Source organism: Pseudophryne corroboree, chromosome 2 (genome assembly GCF_028390025.1).
Source record: "Pseudophryne corroboree isolate aPseCor3 chromosome 2, aPseCor3.hap2, whole genome shotgun sequence".
Classification (NCBI taxonomy): Eukaryota; Metazoa; Chordata; class Amphibia; order Anura; family Myobatrachidae; genus Pseudophryne; species Pseudophryne corroboree.
The window spans coordinates 529696598-529712758 of NC_086445.1; the positions used below are offsets into that span (position 1 = coordinate 529696598).

Sequence of the window (16161 nt, forward strand, 5' to 3'; positions counted from 1 at the left end):
CTGGAGAAACGGGGGAGTGTCTGGACGAACGCTGGGTGTGTTTGTGACGTCAAACCAGGAACGAAACTGACTGAACTGATCGCAGTGGCAGAGTAAGTGTCGAGCTACTCAGAAACTGCTAAGAAATTTCTATTCGCAATTTTGAGAATCTTTCGTTCGCAATTCTGCTAAGCTAAGATTCACTCCCAGTAGGCGGCGGCTTAGCGTGTGCAATGCTGCTAAAAGCAGCTTGCGAGCGAACAACTCGGAATGAGGGCCATCATCTCTATGCTGATGACACTCAAATCTATCTTTCCTCTCCAGACCTCTCCCCTGCTATCCTCACTCGCATCTCCAACTGTCTCTCTGCTATCTCTGTTTGGATATCCCAACACTTTTTTAAACTTAACATGTCTAAGACCAAGCTGATCATCTTCCCTCCCTCCCGCATAACCTCACCTCCTACAATCTCATTATCTATTGATGGCACTATCTCCTCTAGCCCCCAAGTGCGATGTCTTGGAGTAATCCTTGACTCCTCTCTCTCCTTCAAACCACACATTCAGCACCTCTCACAAACCTGCCGTTCTCATCTAAAAAATATTTCCAGGATCAGACCCTTTCTGACCCAGGATGTTACTAAAACTCTTATCCACTCACTGGTCATCTCCAGACTGGATTACTGTGATCTCCTCCTGACTGGCATTCCTGACAAATACCTCTCTCCACTCCAATCTATCCTCAATGCTGCTGCCTGGCTCATCTTCCTCACCAAACGCACTATGTCCACCTCTCCTCTCTTACAAGACCTTCACTGGCTCCCCTTCCCTTTCAGAATCCATTTCAAGCTTCTCACACTCACTTACAAAGCCCTCACCCACTCCTCTCCCATCTACATCTCTGACTTTATCTCCCTTTACACTCCCACCCGTCCTCTTTGCTCTGCTAATGCACGCCGACTCTCCTGCCTACTGATTACCTCCTCCCACTCCTACCTCTGAGATTTTTCACGTGCTGCTCCATTTCTCTGGAATTCTCTACCTCTCCCCCTCAGACTCTCCACCTCTCTACAAAACTTCAAACGGCTCTCAAGACCCACTTCTTCACCAAACCCAGCCAAATCACATCCTAACCTTCTGTTCCACGCTCTCTATGTACCCCGTCTGTGTCACCCCTGTCTGTCTACTCCTCCCCTTTAGAATGTAAGCTCTCACAAGTAAGGAAGCTGAGATGCCATATACTGTAGCTCCAATCATTGAGACTTGTCAGTTTTCACAGTGGCTTGAAGTTTTTTGCACATCTTAAATGTATTCTTTTAAACATTATACGAACACGCTGTTATAAAAATTTTGACTTCACCTTTACCATTGTGCTCCCTCCATTTGCTTTTTTTTATTTTTTCACTTTCGAGTTAAATTGGGCTGTCAATCCCCTGATTTTTGAAAGAGCTGCATAGGGATCGGTTCCCAACACCACAGGTTGCATCTGCTCACACAGAAGCAGCAGCGTTGGCACTAATATGGTAATGCAACAGGAGGTGTCACGTCTCCTGCATGCATTACTAATCTGAGCTGCGTCCTAAGATGTAGTATCAAATCATCTGCGACACAATCGGCAGGCTGCGTGACCCATGTGGTCGCGCAAGCCCGCTGCTGCAGAAACTACAAAGATGTCAGGAAATCTCCATCCTCAGACAGAGATCCTGGCCTCGTCCCTCCTCCGCAACAGCAGTGACACGCCTCTATTTGGAGACACAGAGGCTGCCGCCACCCCCAAACTACATCAGACTGTCAGTGATTGACAGCTGGTACAGGTATCAATTATGTGAATACAAACTCGCGTTTCAGTCCTTGCTCATTCATATGCAAGGAGGTACACAGGGGAAGAGCAGAAAGTTGCAGAAGCGACTTTGGCAAAAGACACAGCCTTCACCAGTTCAACCTCAGAATCAGCCCCTAAATGAGGTTGAGATGATCTCTACAGTGCTGGATTTCCCACTATGCACACAAGGCATGTGCCACTGGCTGCGGGCTGCACAGCAGACCCCCTATAACACAGCTTTCCAGTGCCATAATTGAGCCGCAGCTATTTAGATACAGAACAAAGACTATTCCTCATGGTGCATCAGGGGGAGTCTCTGGCACATATGCAGTCCAGGAACCCGGAAGATTGGGTTCATATCAGGGGGAGTCTCAGGGGCATCGAAGCCCACGAACATGTAACTGTGAGGGAAAGTTTTGCTTAGGGGTGGCCTGACCACTAAATCCGCCCCTGGCTCTCTGAATCCCTTTACTATTTGCCAAAGAAATTGGACACTTCTTATAATAAGCTTCTCGCCCCAATTGTACTACTTTTTATAACCCTGGTCTCCTGTACCTAGGGTGGCCAATCCCATGCCATTTTTTTCAATCCGGGAATCGGGATTGAAACATGCTCAATCCCGGGATTCCCGGGATGGTTCCTTTTCAGTGTTCTCTCCGCCCTGCCCACATAATCTACCCTCATCATAATTTACCCTCATCCAAATGGGAGGGTGGGTCCACCTGCTGCGAGGATAGAAGGTGCGGTGCGGGCCGGGACAGACGCTGAGGTCCAGGCGGCGGGCGGCTGGCTGCGTAGCGCGACCTCTGACTTCACCTCATGCTGCGCACTGCGCACAGCTGGGGGCAGGTGAGCAGGGGGAGCCGGGCAGAGTCTAAGCCTCCCGAGGACGCTCAATGCTGCCCGGCATTAAAAATACAAAGGGGCGTCCTAATCCGTAAATACCCCAGGATTGGAAGCACCAATCCTGGGATTGAATCCCGGCCAATTTTTGGCCAAAATCCCAGAATCCCGCAAATACCGATCCCGGGATTGGTCACCATACCTGTACATTTACCTTCTCCACCACACTCCCATGGAAAGCCCCTCAAGCATAGGTTTTCCTTATGAAAATAGGCTACATATTCTCAATAAGATTAAAGTCTGGGTATTCACTGGGAACCTCCAGGACATTCATTTGTTGGTCTATGTTCTAGAATATCGTGCTCAATTCAATTAAGCATGATATGAATAGCACTGATATATAGGAAAATGATGGTTCTCGCTGTCACGATCCTGACTTAATTCCTCTTGTTTTGTAACTTATGTCTGTCGTCAGTCCTGCATCCCAGGAGTATCTTACCTGAGTTTGACAGGTCTGCTTAGCTTACAAGCTGCAATCTGTGTTGCTGGCTGCTGAATCTTCTGATTAGCCACCTGTGAGTAATCTGCAAATTTCTGAATTCAACAGTGATGCTGTCCCTGCACAGCAAATCCGGCATGGCATGTTAATTCCAGTTCCAGCTCTCCACAGTGCTCTGCTTACTCTCCGCATCCCCAGCATTCGGGCCTACATCCTCCACGCCAGAGTTCCCTCCATAACTCAGACATAGCCGCCACCATGACACTTGCAATCAGCTGACCTTTGATTTCCCAACCACTGACTCTGCAGCAGTCACCTGATTCTGCACACCAATCCGCTGCTGTTCTCTGCTTTACGAGATCCTGGTCTAGCAGTGGTCATCTGACCAGATCCTCCATTCATCACTCTCCAGGGGGGATGTAAGAGTTGCACAGACAGACAGCAAGTGCATTGAACAACGTCACCTACAGAGCAGTGTTCTGGGCTTCAGACTTTTGACTTCTGCTTCCTATAGTTTGTCCGCGGTCTGTGTTTCTCATCAGTTCCAGTCTGACTAAGAATATCTGCTGATTCCAGCTCAGCCTGAAAGCATTTGTCAGTTCCAGCCTGACTAAGTAACACCTGCTGATTCCAGTTTAGAGCAGAGTATTGTCAGTTCCAGCCTGACTCAAGTATTTCTGTTGATACCAGTAGAGCTTGAAGTCACATCATCGGTTCCAGTCAGATAGTTACATTAATGGTTCCCATCTGATCGTTACATTATCGGCTCTAGTCTGATAGTTACATCTTTGGTTCCAGTCCGATAGGCTCATCCTCAGTTCCAGTCCGAAAGTCTCATCATCGGTTCCAGTCCGATAGTCTCATCATCAGTTCAAGCCTGATAGTCTCATCAGTTCCTGTCCGATATTAGAAGCATCATCATTTCCAACCCGATAAAAGAACAACCATCACTTCCAGCCCGATATAACAAGCACCATTGGTTCCAGCCTGATATAAGAAGCACCATCAGTTCCATTCTGATACAAGACGCACCATCGGTCCAGCCATATATAAAAAGCACCATCAGTTTCAGCCCGATATTTACATTACTGGTTCCGGCCTGATATCTATATCTTCAATTCCAGTTTGATATCTGTACATTTAGCACCAGTCCTGTTTACAATCAGTTCTACTCCTACTATTTCCTGTTCCTTCATATAAGATATTCTGGTGCAGTACTGGGACCCAGACATAGGGCCGCGACCTGTATGCCGGACGCAGCAAAGTCTAAACTCCAATGTGGGAGGTCATAGTGAACACTAACGGTGAGTTAGACTCCGTGTATTTGTCAACACTCTGGTACTAACCAGTCTCCTGTTTCTGCACATGCGCAAGAATTACCTCAAACCTCTCAACTTCCTACATTAAGCTTCCACGACTCGTTCACCATTGTCACAGCCGGGAACACAAAAGACCCCAGTCCTGACACTAGCACCATAGAACGGGTGTTTAGTCGTGAGAACGGGCATTCTCAGACTTAACAGCCTGCCACAATGCTGTTTGCACTGCGCTAAAGGAAGAAAACAGGAGGGGTGTGAGAAGAAATACTCTGGTTGGACATAAATGACCCCATTGAGGCCTATTTATCAGTATTAGGTGAAAAAAAGATTATATCACTGCTTCTAGCAGTCACAAGAAGTCTTTAATCAGGCCAATTTACTAAACAATTTTGGCAGGGACAGCTAAGTAATATTCAACTTTGGTGTCACTGGCTAAAAGGTGTTAAAGCACTCTTACTGCTTCACCAGCCAGTCAAGGTCCCTTTTACACATGTGATGGCTTCCAGTAGTATATTACAAATAGGTTACACTAAAAATAGAAAACACAATTTGTACCGATGCTGTCATTGTTAAATAGGCTTATCTATGATTTGGTCTACAGTCAGTCATACTCACTAGCACCTTTGATGAATGGTATAAAATCCTTCTCTGACCACTAGCGTCTTCAAAAGTATTCTTATATTCTGATTAGTACTTTTCATGGACTTGCTTTGAAAGTTCTTTGATTTTTATAATTAAGCTTGGCAACAGATAAAGTGGAGTGAGATAAAGAACCAAACAGCTGCAATTGTCAATATGTGAACACAACATGTAAAAATGTCAGTTAGCAGCTGATTGGTTGGTACTTTATCTCTCTCCAAGCTTTGATAACTCTCACCCCAATGGGGGGAACGTAGTACTGTACGAGTTTGTATAAATGTGCGAGTTTAGTAATAGGTTGCCGGACCGTACAAACTTGCATGTTTCCTGCAATGCCAAAACACGCAATGTCAAAACATGCATCCAGATGTTTTGCCATTGCAAACATACAATTCGGTCAGTGTAATAAGGTGCATGTTTACAACTCAGACCTAAAACATTACCAAAATCTCTCTCAAAAAACAACAACCTCTGGTTGGCAAGTTTGACAGAAACATGCATAGATCAGTGAGATCCATGCATGCTTCTGTCTGTAAAAGTGTCTAAACAGATACAAAAAGTTAAAAAGTAAAAATACAAAAGAAGTATAGTCCCCCCCCCGGACCTCGTTGCTAAAAATCAGTAGCGGATCTCGCTACGGGCACACATAATTTTTGCCCGGGGCGCCACCTTCCGGAGGGCGCTACCGCTGTGGCAAGATTCGCTACTGGTGGTGCCCCCCGGTGCTGTGCTGCCACTGCTGTTCGGTGCACGATTACGTCATTGAGCACCGCACGGCATTGTGGTATCGGCACATAGACGCTAGGGGTCATAATTGACCTCTAATGTCTATGCGGTGCTATGGGAGAGACATCATGACGTCTCTCCCATAGATCAGAGGAGCGGCGCCGGCAGCCGGAGATGGAACAGTGGTCGGGAATCAGGAGCGGGGATGGTGAGTATTAATTTTTTTTTTAAGCGGCACAAACTAGGGGGCACAAACGGGGGCACATCTCTACAGGGGGCACGACCATACAGGGGGCATACCTGACCATGCCCCTTTTCTGAAGCCACAAGGGCTAGAACCGGCCCTGGCTAAAATACAGAGAAAAAAGATGTAGACCTAAAGCTGTCCCCAGCACCCCTGGATGAAGCCTGAGGTTCTCCCCAGCACCCCTGGCTGAAGCCTGAGGCTGTCCCCAGCACCCCTGGCTGAAGCCTGAGGCTGTCCCCAGCACCCATGGGCTGTGGGTGCCTGGCTGGTAGCCATTATGTTAAATTAAGAAATAATATTGTCTTTTATCTGTGGAACTACAGATCCCAGCAAGACTCCCCCACATGCTGGTACTTTTGGAACCACAAGTACCAGCATGTGGGGTATCAATGGACCTGCTGGTACCTGTAGTTCCACCTGTAATATAAATATTACAATAAAGACAAGACACACACCGTGAAAGTATAACTTTAATTAAACATACATACACACTCACACTTACATATACTTACCTACATTCCACGTAGCCATTCACGTACCCTTATCCAGTAGAAATCCATAGGTTACCTGGAAAAAAAAAACTCGCCTAATATTCACTGTAGATCGGTCCTCTTGGGTCCATGTAGGCTATCAGTGGATAAAACAACAACGCATTAGCCTGTACCAGCCGGATGTAAGGTGATCCATTACTTTGGGCGAGTTTTGGGATAAACACGCACCTTCTAATGTACGAGAAGGTGTGGGTTTGTCCTGCAAAAACAAATTGCACTTCACTACATCTTGCCTCAAGTCTTTGTATAGAAATGCACTAAATAACGTGGGATCAATCACTGACAGATGTATTTATGTTATATATACAGATGTATATATTTCTATAAAATTCAAGACATCTGCATTTTACGCTGCTGGCTTAGTGTAATTTAAATGTAGGTATATAATTATTGCAGTAAATAAATCGGTGAACCTTAGGCATTTACAAAATACACAGTTTGTGCCAATTAATAAAGTTTGACAAATTCTCTCAAGTTTCCAATGAGCTTGGAACCAATGTCATTCATAACGCAAAAGGAAACATTTTTAAACATCATAGAATAGTGATCACTAACTCACCCCAGATAATGACACACAGAAAAAGTGATTAAAATGGAAACCAATGTTAGCTATCACTTTACTGACATCCTCTTAAGTCAGATAGTTCATAGAGCTCCACTGCTATCAATGATAAATAGGCCCCATCACTCAATACTTATACTTTTACTTTAGTGGCCCATGGGGGTCATTCCGAGTTGATCGCTCGCTAGCAGTTTTAAGCAGTCATGCAAACGCATTGTCGCCGCCCACCGGGGAGTGTATTTTCGCTTTGCAGAAGTGCGAACGCCTGTGCAGCAGAACGCCTGCAAAAACTTTTTGTGCAAAACAACTGTAGACTTGTATGATGCTCACTGTAGACTTGTATGATGCTCACTGTAGACTTGAATAAGAAAAAAAAATATTTTTCAAATCTGCCTCTTCTATCCAGAGCAGCTTTGTTAAAAACATAAATTTAATGCAAAGTTTTTGATATGTCATTTCGACAAGATTAACACCAAACAGCAGCAATTATTTATTTTTTCCTTCTCATTTAAGGAACTTGCTGGATAATAGGTTTCTGGGAAAAAGATGTAATGAATGCTTTAACTGCTCATCAAGTATATACTGTAGTTAGGGGAACGTGTCCATTGTCCATTGCACCACTAAATGCTTTTGTTAATGTGATGCGAAAGTCTTGCCTTATGTCTTTGTTAGTCACTAATTATGTATAAAACATTAACCAGATAAAAGGCACTTTAAACTTTTAAACCAGACTGATTATAATATATCATTAGTAAACACCCTTACACATACAAGACACTTGCATGAATATAACAATTATTACCATGGAAATAAATGTAGTAATGACTTTTTTTAAGATCGAAAAAAATATATATTATAATTAGACGTTTACAGGTCAGATCCTATTAACAAAGATGTCGAACAATATAGACTGTGGAGCTCTACAAAGAGTTCATGTACATCCAACCAGACGTACAGCTTAAGGGCCCGATTCAGACCTGATCGCTGCTGTGCGTTTTTGCCAATTATCGATTGAATGCGCATGCATTGCAATACGCATCGCCAAACAGCGAGAAGCTGGTGCGAAAATTTCGACCGCACAGCCATTCGAAAGCTGACAGGAAGAGACCGTGGATGGTAACTGACCATTTTCTGGGAGTGTCAGGAAAAACGCAGGCGTTCCCAAGTGTTTTCTGGGAGGGTGTGTGACATTAGCTCCGGACCCCATCAGCCTGATCTCTTCGCAGTGGAGGAGTAAGTATTGAGCTACGCACAGACTGGACACACTGCACAGAATGGGAAAACATTCAATGGTAAGCATGATGCAAACAGATTTGCAGCTGTCCGCTGACTAAGGGGAATTTTCGCACAGCGCACACTTGCACAGGGCGAATATATTAGGCCCTATAAGCGACAACTTACTCACAGAGTGTCTGTTTTGCAGGTGGATCCTGTGGGTTTTAGCACTGCGTTTTGACTTGACGCAGCGGTCGCACTCAAAGGGTCTGCGCAGTTGTGAACCTTCACCATGCGATCGCATCCCGGAAAGGATGCGATCGCATGGTGATTGACAGATGAAGGGCGTGCAGGGGGGGTGACGTGGCATTGGGGGGTAGGGAACGCAGTTGTGTCATGGCCACTTTCAGGGCGGCCCGATAATGCTGCCTGCGTTTCCTGCAATAGGAAAAATGGCACCGGACCGCCTGCATATGCAGCCATGCTGCATAGGCAGGGGTCTACCTCTATTCCATGCGATCGGATCACGGGGTGGAGGCTGGACTACCTTCCCCTGTGTTTGGTGGTCCCCAGCATGTGAGTAGTATGGTTGCAGATTTTGCTGCAACGGCAAAATCTGCAACCAACTCTGAATAACCCCCAATGTTCTGTAGCTAAGTATATACAGCTAGAGGGTGATCAGGGTGTAATAGGGTGGCAATAAAAAATAAAAAATGGGTGGACTCTGAAAGCAGGAAAAAAAAAGTTTTATTTTGCCCATATTAAGATGTATAAACCCAGGATGATATACAAGAGGGGATGGTGTGTACACACGGTGAGATATATCCTTTAAATTTTGACTATATAATCAAAATCGCAAGGAAAGTTAGCGGAAATCGCAAGGTGTTAGGCAGCTTGCGATACCGATTCAATCCCGATGCGTGCTCCCGTGGGGTCAGTATCGTAAGGCTAGATAGACTGTGCAGGCAAGTTAATCTTGACGATCTAGTGTACTATCTAGTACAAAGTATAGTCAAAATTGTACAAAGTCAAAATCATAAGTATAGATAGTCAAAATCTGTGTTATCTGGGCTCTGGGGGAGTTCAAGAGAAATCGCATAGTCAAAATCGGGCATAGCAAGGATCTCACCGTGTGTACACACCTTTAGATTTGGTTGCCGTTGGCATATAGATGGTATTGAAAGCAGAAGGAGCTGATGAGATTTTCTAGGTAGGAGGTGTAGAGGGAGAAGAGAATGGGGCTGAGAACCCTTACAGATAAAGCAAGTGAGGTGGTGGTGGAAACAAAAAATGAATGGTTGGTGAGGTACAATAGGAGCTGATCCATTATGGGATCCAAATGTCCTTGTGGTTGCTATAGGGACTTATATACGTGGGTGGGTCGAGTCACATTATTATGACCACCTGCTAAGTGGGGGCATTCCGAGTTGATTGCACACTGCCGATTGTCGCTGCGATCAGGTCTCTACTGCGCATGCATATGCACCACAAAGCGCACGCACATTGTACGGGTACAATGCACAGCCGATCGCAAGAAGATTGACAGAAAGAGGGTGTTTTTGGGTGTCAACTGACCATTTTCTGGGAGTGGTAGGGAAAACGCAGGCGTGTCCGGGCGTTTGGAGGGCGGGTGTGTGACGTAAATTCCGGCACCAAAAAGACTGAAGTGATTGCAGCGGCTGAGTAAGTTCAGACCTACTCTGAAACTGCACAAAATGTTACAGCAGAGCTCGGCTGCACAGGCGTTTGCACACTTGCAAAGCTAAAATACACTCCCCCGTGGGTGGCGACTATGCGTTTGCACGGCTGCTAAAAACAGCTAGCAAGCGATCAACTCGGAATGAGGTCCAATAGCCAGAGTAACCGCCGTTTGCAGCATGGACAGAAGCTAGACAGGCTGAACTGTCATTTTAGACATACATCTGGTAGCCCCCAGGTTCATTTTGATGGTGAGCTCCTCCACTGTAGCGTGTCGGTCGGCCCTCACGCACCTCTCACATCAATGGTACGTGGTGCTCCGCAATTTACACGGTGGTTATTCACAATGGTGCCATTTGTCCGGTCACGATACACCTTCACCACAGCAGCACGCCAACTGTTCACAAATTGTCCTGTTTCAGAAATACTGCCATCCTTGACCCGGAAACCGATAATCAACCCTTTTTGCAACTTGGATAAATCACCCCTTTTACCCATGACAGCAACAACTGATATGTGGGCAGACGGCCTATCGCACACGTATATAGCCACCAAGCCAGCGCACGACATGTGACGTACTTCATTGGCTACGCGCTGCTGACGTGAAATGTAGGAGGTGATGTGTACCAGAGCCAGATGTACACACAATATATGAGCCAAAGTGTGCACGTGGGCATTGACCCTTATTCAGCTTCAGTTGCAGTTTTGCTAAAATAGCAAAACTGCAACTGGCTGTGATCGCATGCTGGGGGCTGCCTAGCGCAGGGCAAGGCAGCCCAGCATGCAAATGTCCGCCAGCAATGCAAATGCAATTTAATTGTGACCGCATCACTGCCTCTGCAAAACTACGGTGGCTCCTTGCCGGTGCAGCCTAGCTGCAAAAGCAGGCACAATGCCACCATGTTTTGCGAAATCATTCGCCCGCCCCCGAAAATGGCACTGCCCACCCCCATTTCCCCCGTAACGCTGCCTATACGCCCCCTGACCACCCCGAAAACGGCGGCGCAGTCAATCATGTTGCGGTCGCATCCTCCAGGGATGCAACCGCAATATGACAACCGGCAAATGTGCATCGTCACCGATGCACGTGCGCAGTGCATGCGGAACGCATCTCCGACCCCTGCTGAATAGGGTCTTTTATACACAGGTGCATATACTGCTGGAAATCTGGTGAGTGTTGATCAGAGATGTGCGGAAAAGATAGGCAGGGGAGGCACTGCCTTACCTGCCATAGACTTTTTACTCCTTAGTTTTGACTATAAAAATTATTTGAATAATACAAAGAAGATATTTCTAATACAAGTTGAGTATCCCTTATCCAAAATGCTTGGGACCAGAAGTATTTTGGATATCGGATTTTTCCGTATTTTGGAATAATTGCATACCATAATGAGATATCATGGTAATGGGACCTAAATCTAAGCACAGAATGCATTTATGTTACATATACACCTTATACACACAGCCTGAAGGTAATTTAATACACAATTGTTAATAACTTTGTGTATTAAACAAAGTTTGTGTACATTGAGCCATCAGAAAACAAAGGTTTCACTATCTCACTCTCACTCAAAAAATTCCGTATTTTGGAATATTCTGTATTTCGGAATATTTGGATATGGGATACTCAACCTGTATATTCTTTGTATTTTTCATATACTTTATATACTCAAAACTCTGATGTATACGTCAGTACGACAGTTATACGACATGTATACGTTAGTACGACAGGAAAGGCTCTGCCTCGCCTTACCGCACGTCACTGGACTGGGTATATACTGTATAGAATATGAGTTTAGTAGAAGCATATCACATGGCCTATCAGAACAAACTTGACAATAAACTATTTTATTAACTTATTAAGATTGAAATATACGCAACAGTTGACAATTCCACATTTTTTTATTGCAGTCCCAAAACATCCCTCTTTCCACCTGGAGGGGGGGGGGGGGGGACTAGTGTGAATGTGAAATGTTCCAAACCACATTACTCACTATCTGTTAATAGTTTCATCTGATTAATCCACTGTGCCAACACTTTGTCATCTCATGTGCTGAACTGTGTGGGAGGCCTCAATCTCATTAACTATACACTCTGTCACTCAGTTCTATTTAATAGTTTGGTCTATAATGAGTGGTCATATGGAAAGAGAAATTGTGTAAAATTTCAGTGCATATTAACATCACCACTGCATGGTGATTCCTCCAAGGATGACTATACCAAGATGTAACAATCACCAAACAGGTTTTCTGACAGCTTAATTAGACACAATGTTAGCAAATAAACCGCACACAACAGATGAACATTTAAATATGTATTGTTCCTACAAATGAGTAAGAAATAGGATAAATGATCAGCAATGCTACAACACTGTATGCAGCAGGCACAGGCACTGGGGTTGTGAAGAAGAAGATGGTCTCTGTTACCGTTAATAATGGCACATGGAAGAATTAGGGCTGGATAGGCTATTTCATACAGCTATGTTAAGTGTTCACTATTCAGTGTTACCTTACAGCATTCTTAGATTTAACTCTTCACCCTCCAGAATGTGAGCACAATGTCTTTGACTATAATAGTTTCTGCCAATTTACGCATAATTTGAAATCAAACCAACGCAAAGAGAAATAACCTGTAGGAGTTTACTCATTGCAATGTTCATTTCCAATGGAATTTAAAATTGATATTACTATATCAGCATATTTGGAAACTGTGCACCCTACCTAAGTCTGTATTAAGGGACCCTGATAGTTTGGGTGATACAACAGATGTACTTTTTGCCTGTTTGACACAATGGAGGAAAATACTGCTTTCTGTGGTCATATGACTCCAATTTCACTTCTCATTACAGGTCTTCCTTTGATTCCAATGCATACATTTATGCCGTCAATAGGTTTGTTGGTTCTATTCAAATACTTCCATGAATACTCTATAGACCAGAGGTTCCCAAATGCGGTCCTCTAGACCAGGGGTTCTCAAACTCGGTCCTCAGGACCCCACACAGTGCATGTTTTGCAGGTAACCCAGCAGGAGCACAGGTGTAGTAATTACTCACTGACACATTTTAAAAGGTCCACAGGTGGAGCTAATTATTTCACTTGTGATTCTGTGAGGAGACCTGCAAAACATGCACCGTGTGGGGTCCTGAGGACCGAGTTTGAGAAACTGTGCTCTAGACACCCCAACGGTTGTGGTTTCAAATGTGTCCATGCTTGGCCACAGGTGACTTAATTAGCACCTTAGTCAATTTGATTTAACCATCTGTGCTGATCCATGGCTATACCTAAAACCTGGACTGTTGGGGTGCCTTGAGGACCGCGTTTGGGAACCTCTGCTATAGACATCAATGTCATACTGTTGTACATAGAGAGTATCACTGTGCCAGTGCCACTATCTGAACTAAAAGTAATATTATCAGTGGTATTCAGCTCTTTAGCATGGCCACACAGACAGAAGGTTTACCACGGATGCACAATTTAATTGCTAAACATTGATATCTGATATTGCAATAAGAATGACAGCCAGAGTAATGCTCATGTCCCAGGGAGGTTGGCTATAACATAGGATGTACTTTAGGATGTGACAGTCTGCCACAGCCTGTCCTCTCTATACACCATGTCATGTGATACAGATACTGCTGCAGTTTACATATCAGTATTCAGTATGCACCACCTATGTACTTCCTGAAAGCACCTGCCTATAGAGGAGTGTTGTTATAGAAGGTGAACATGATGGAGAACAGGTTGCTTCATAAGTAGGCAGGCAATGGTACTGTATTATACACAGGCTGATATGCAGTTTCTCAGAATTAGCATATATCACCTGGGAAGATTCCAGCTGCACCGCACACTGTAATATAGATTTATGGATTCATTGCACAGTAAAGGAAGTAATACTGACAAGATACTTCCCCAAAGCAATACACGGGGCATATTAATCCCATTTATACAGGTAAATAATGGGCAGTTCCAAATAAGACAATTATGTAACAGCAAGGCATAAATGAAATGCATATGAAATTTAAGATATATATATATATATATATATACACACACACATCATCTATGTGACAGAAATTATCCAAATAAAGAGTGGTCATTGCTAATTGCAGATAGCATTTGTTAAAAGAGAAAATTTAATTTACATACTATTTAGTGTATTTGGAAATATTATAGTTAGTAATTACAGTTACATGACTAGTAGCATTTATATATACTACAGCTGCATAAACTGATGTTAGGCAAATACAATGTAATCTATGATTAATATATCTACCATTGTGCAACGGATCAATGAAATTGAGCAGCTCAATGTTCTATTGATAAGAGGCTACTGTGAGACCAATTATACAGGCAGTTTACAAGCTGTGGGGGATTAGAGGAAGGATGAAGGTGAGAGGCTATTCATTATTAGCAATCTGATCAGGCTGCAGAGTGGCCCCAGGTAGTTTGTACAGACTGAGGTACACTAGTCTTCTTTAAATGAACATGAACCCCACACCATCTGCAGTTTTGTAGGAAATAAAAATGCAGAGCTGTTTTATTCACATTAGAGGCTGGTGACTGTTGCAGACAAAAACACACAATCAGATTCAAGAGTATCTTGTAACATTCCTCAGAGTGAACTATTATGCAATATATCATGTTGGGCTATTTAGGTGGTATGCCAAGTACAATATACTGTACAGTGTTGTCATTCCCAGTAACCCTGATGTTGTGAAGTACTGCATGTAATGTATCTATCAATCTGCTACAAAATAAAAACAACAACAACAACAAAACAATGGTTTTAGTAAATGGAAGGAAACAGCGTAGACACAAAAGAAAATGACTGTAAATGCAGAATGAGGATTACTACCTAAGGCATTGCTATCGGTTTATTTTATTATTATTTTTAAATTGGTTTTAGTGATAATTTTATGTACCCAAAAAAGCACTAGGAGAGATATATAGATTCTTTAAGCTGTATGCTCCAGTAAATAAACACTTCTCATTGTTTATTATAGTATTTCTAGTTTTTATATCAACTATTTGTTTTCCCGTGATGGTACAATACTGAAGAATATAACGGTGCTAAATAAATAAAGGAAGCATATATATATATATATATATATATATATATATATATATATGCAGACAAAATCATATATATATATACACACATATAAATGTAATGCAACTAACGTAATAATATATATAAAAAAGGAATAAAAAGATAGATAGATAGATAGATAGATAGATAGATAGATAGACAGACAGACCCCTCTGCTTACACAGACAGATTAGCCAGCAGACATTCATGTCATATCACAGTCGCACTTCTTACCAGCTGGTAAGCAGAGTCCTGGTGCCAGGGAGGCGTGGAGAAGAACTGACTGAAGATAAAGGCAAAGAAATCACCCAACTTTGCCTGCTTCCCTCCCTTTCCCCATCCACCAGATGAAAGGCTGCTGTGAGAAGGGAACCAGAGCTGCAGCATGGAGCAGGGCCGGCCGCTGGCACCACCACAGCAGAGACAGCGAGGGACAGGGAACCAGAGAGGAAGAAGCAGAAGCAATCTTGTAGGGCTACAGGATAACACTGAGGGAGAGGCTGCAAGATTGGTTGCTAAAGCGTCTCCATGGCAACCGCACTGACCCACTTCTGCAGTAGCCAAAAGCTTGGGGAGAGATGCCTCATTAACCGCTGCATTGCCGGGCAGCACTTGTGGTGCACAGAGGGGAGCACAGGGCTCACCCGGGGAACAGTCTCAGTTTGTTCCATTTTGTTGCCCTCAATTTAGATTTGTTTATTTTTTTCTTCAGAGATGAAGACAGTCACACTCCTGATTTATCTCACACAATAGGTTCTGGTCCTAGCATGCATTTTACAGATGAACCGATATCAGGCACCCAACGATCCAACATGCTGTATAACAGACAGAGCAATATATACATTACAAGTACACAAATAAAATAAAAACAATAAAACGCATTATTTATAATACAAGTGGCTGAAATGAATAATACACATGTGAGTGCTAGTAATGGGATGTATCCGTCATCCCGATTAGCTATTTATTAGTTA

The 16161-nt window shown here is 43.7% G+C and overlaps 1 protein-coding gene across 3 annotated transcripts in view; it reads right to left on the reverse strand.

The window, feature by feature from the left end:
* The window catches only part of RIMS3 (regulating synaptic membrane exocytosis 3), a 249965-nt gene extending 234236 nt beyond the window's left edge, over window positions 1–15729 (reverse strand). For 2 of the 3 annotated variants that reach the window (XR_010229178.1, XM_063954211.1), the window contains exon 1: window positions 15422–15729. The gene's annotated coding sequence lies outside the window, so the exon portion shown is untranslated. Of the gene's footprint in view, window positions 1–14371; window positions 14435–15421 lie in introns of those variants that run through there. The other variant, XM_063954212.1, reaches the window with a different exon arrangement.
* Window positions 15730–16161: the final 432 nt, after the last annotated feature.